The following is a 4520-nucleotide window of genomic DNA, read 5'->3' as shown; positions in this document are numbered from 1 at the left end:
GATTAGAACATATCCATTAATTATGTTTAGATATTATAATAATATAACTATGGTATCATACTATTTATTTTAGGTTAGATAGCTTATATTAAGGACTTGAATAATTCTCTTTTCCGTTATATCTATACTTCTATATACAACCATTGTAACACTAAGACACTCAAATAGGCTTTCATTCACTATTTCTACATCTTATCGTTAATTCATACTCCCTCCGTCTCGGTCATTTGTTGTCATTTGGTTTTGGCACAAAAGCCAAGAAAAGAGAAATGAGCCAATTACTAAATAACAAGTGGAACAAATTGGATGTGAATGATCAAATTGTTCATCAAGTTCATTCTTAAAATTAAAAGGACAACAACTCACTGAGACACCTCAATATAGAAAAGGACAATAAATAACCGGGACAGAGGGAGTATGAGTTTGCTCTTTGGTACTTGGAACAAATTGTAAATGTGTTGTTTGTTTATTTGAGCTGTTAGTTTTGTTACATTTGATATGATTGTAACTGGGATTTGTTGGTTTCCTTGTAATGATGATACTATGATTAATATGTTTTGCAATTGTTGTTTTGTATTACCCTATATAATGAAAAAGCTGTGATGCACAACAAATTTACATGAGCCGAGGAAATTTTTGTTGTTTTTTATGAGCCATCAATCTATTTACCTCAATGATATTTTATACAAAAACTTTCTACAACAAAAAGTTTTAATGATCTTAAACCTTCCACCACATCCTTTTTTTCTCTCCTACATCACATAAAAAAAAAACAATAAAATCATCCACACTGACAAAAAGATCTATTTCTAAAGATATTTTTCTATTCATCACCACACAACAAAAACTTTTTTTTTTTTATCAAAAGACAACTTTTTGTAGAACTCGTTATATTTGGATGAGTTTCACAAAAAGTCATCTTTTGATAAAAAAAAATTGTTGTTGTGGAGTGAAAAATGAATAATATCGACTTTAGTGGTACATTTTTTGTTGTTGTAGATGGTCTTAGTGAGAATGCAGAGAAAATGTCCAACCAAAATCAACAAAAAATATTGAAATGACTCACTAAAATTGAATAGGAGTGACTTTGTGACCATATTAGATCCTTCAGCACAAGTATAGCAAACATTTTTTTTTACATTTTCGTTTGATAAATTTTGTGTAGAACATAGTACAAAGCATCAAATAGCATACTCAAAAGAAAAATTAAAGCAAATCCAATATACATATCACAAAGAACTTTTATCTATAATTAAAATGGCAGAAAACTAATTAAGAGAAATAGAGAAGTAAACAATTTTAGGAGTTAATTAAGCAAAGAGAGATAGAAGAAAAGGAGGGAGGACAAATTGATGACCGGAGAAAGGGAGGACGAGTTACTGACCGGAGAGAAGGACGACCGTGCTGCTGCTGGCCGGAGTCAGTAACGCCGCGGGAGGACGAGTTGCTGACTGGAGTAATTGCGCGTAGAAGGCGCGTGAGGACTGGGGTTTGGGATGTGAGATCCCAATTCTATTTTGGGGGGTTTATTATTCTATGCGACGGAAAGGCGTCTCAAAAGTCCGTCCCAATTACTTTTAGCTATAGGATTTTGTCTGTTGGGACGGAAATTACTTCGCAATAAAACCCGCCATAAACTTTCACTAGCGCGCGCTTAGCTATTTCAGCCTGCGACGTATAAACTGTCGTGAAAAAATAAAAATCCGTCGCAGAGTACACATTCCGTAGCAAACTGATAAGTCCATTTTATATATAGTTTAACCCCCTATTTTAGATCGGTTTATTTGATTATTGCATTTTTATTAATGTGTTTGTGAGCTAATTCCGTATTCTAGGTGATTTTGCTTGTATTCATTGCTTTTATAGGAAATGAAGCACTCGATAGCTTTTTCCTGTCAAATTAGCATTCACCCAAGTTCACGGGGCTAATAAGAGCAAGTCTTGATCATGCAAAGGTGTTTCGAGAAGCATACGGGTATTTTGGGAAGAATTGGAAAATCCCGAGCGCGAAACTAACTTGGGTTGATACACAAGTAAAGAAAGCCCAAGTAAAGTCCAAATGATCAAGTGTCCATGCAAGCTTAGGATTCCATTTGAAGCATTCAACCGGAGGAATTATGAAGCATTAACACGTAACATTGGATTCTCTATGCAATTTAAGACGGAATTAAGAGAAACAACATAAAACATCATGACTCCGATCGGGGTGTGGTGTCCCCGATCGAGGTTAGCCCCTCCTTAATTGTTTACGTTTTATCTTTCAAACACACTTCTTATACACTTCTTACACCTCTTTTCACACACTTTCACTACAAAAAAACAGGTCATTTGGGACGGATACTCTCGTCGCAAAAACCGCCAAATCCGTCGCCAAGACCTCATTTGCGACGGAAAAAATCCGTCATTTAATTTTGTCGCAAAAATACAAGGTCGTCGCAAAATCAGTCGCAAATAATGTAGCGACGGAATCTAGCGACGTTTTTCCCGTCCCAACTTAATGGCAGGTCAACGTTTCAGGATTGACTTTTTCCTGTTTTGGAACGGAAATTCCGTAGCAAAATCCCAAAATCCGTAGCAAATAAATAGTTATCCGTCGCAAAAAATAAACATCTGTCGCAGGAAAATTAGTGAATCCGTCGCAATGAATAAATTGATCTGTCGCTAACTGGCCAAATTGCAACAGCTACTGGCTCATTTTTCCTCCCCTTAAACCATCCAAATTTACTTGTGCACCTGCAAAGACTACCAACACCCACAATTTATATAATACACATCCGCAAAGCAGTTATCCATTCGCACGAAGGAAGTAATGTCAACTTTCCATTAAATGGAAATTTAATTGTCATACAAATTAAAGCAATCCGAAAGTCATTGACTTAGTACTACTTACATACTTAATGCTAACGTCAAACTACATACTAATGACATGCAACTAGTGCCAAGGGGAACAAAATATCTAATGTTATACCAATTACCAAGCTACTAATTAACAACATTGGTTGGTCTGACATGCAACTAGTGCCAAGGGGAACAAAATATCTAATGTTATACCAATTACCAAGCTACTAATTAACAACATTAGTTGACGACCAAGGAGTGAAAGGGGTAGGAGTAGTGTTGCCTTCGTGACCATTACCATCTAAGTCATCCTCCCTTCTTTGACTTGAGTTGCCGGGGTTGCAATTTTGGGTAATGTTACGCCCAAAATGCTGAGTCAGAAACTCCTCAATAGTGGCCAATCGCTCGGTAGTATCATCAAGTTTGGCTGAGAGTCGCTTGTTCTCACTTGCCATTCTGCTATAAAGACCGGGGGAGTAATGATTACCAGCAGGGGTAGTGGTAGAAGGCGTAGGCCGCTCATAGTAGTCTTCTGCTGCTGAACCTAGGCCATAAAATCCTCCCTTCTTGTTGTACCCTTTATGGACTTCATAGTAAATCGCATTCTCATCGATGTCCGTCACCCCTTGACTTTCCAGCTCGGCCTTCTTATTGGTAATATCAGTCTATATCAAATACATTGTAAAACATTAGATTCTTTACAATATTTAATTTATAATTTAGAAGTTAAAAAAACATAAGGAAAAAAAAAAGGAAACAGCGACTTACGAATAATGTCCCTGCCTTTGGTGTTAACCAAACACCTTGCTTGTTCTGCTTTGTTCTTTTCAGCATCTCTACCGCGGTGGGTAGGTTCATATCCGGTCCAGCCTAAACACAAATCAAACACCATCAATACCCATATTTGTGTCTTACTTAACAAATACCATCCTATAAGCCTAAAACCCCCATACTCATTCCTTAAATCTCCATCCAAAAACTCTATTTTTCTTTTCACCACAGGACAACCCATACAATACCAACATTGATATGCTTGCTCTTTGCACCAGCAACACCACTACTTTAAATAACACAGGGGTACCTTGTAGATTTAAAAAAAATGAAGGGTACTATGTAAAAACTGAAATTTAAATTGAATTTACCATTTTCTCCATTAACTGGACGACATTCATTCGACTCATAGCATGAGTGGGAGGTGCCTTTCCCTTCTCATCACCACCAGACTTCCTATTTGCTGAACATTTGCTTGATTTCTCTTGAAATTATTGTGTCAAAGTCGTATCCAACGCCTCTTTGTGGAGTTCAGCTGTCATCCATCCCGGCACATTCTCTGATTGACGAGTTCTGTACACCATTTGTCTAAGCCTCGTCTTCATTGCGGCTTCCCAAGCCGCTCTCACCTGACGCGCATCGGGCGGCTGAAAGGTCACCTTCAACTAACCAAAATAAAAGTAAAGTTAGAACATATACATGCTAAGAAAAATAAATAACGAAACTAAAATGAGATAAATGTAAAAATACTTACCAAAAAATACTCCCACCAATGTTTCTTTATGGTCTTTGATGCCTTTGACCAATTCGGAGCGTGTTCCTTATAGTTGCTTTGAATAGTGTCCGAGATTATCTTCACCACTGCTTTGTCACTGAACCTGAAACAAAGAGAGGGCTTGCATCGGAAACGG

Source organism: Silene latifolia, chromosome Y (genome assembly GCF_048544455.1).
Source record: "Silene latifolia isolate original U9 population chromosome Y, ASM4854445v1, whole genome shotgun sequence".
In the NCBI taxonomy this organism is placed as follows: domain Eukaryota; kingdom Viridiplantae; phylum Streptophyta; class Magnoliopsida; order Caryophyllales; family Caryophyllaceae; genus Silene; species Silene latifolia.
The sequence above is the reverse complement of the archived record's forward strand: the minus strand, read 5'-3'. Positions refer to the sequence as shown.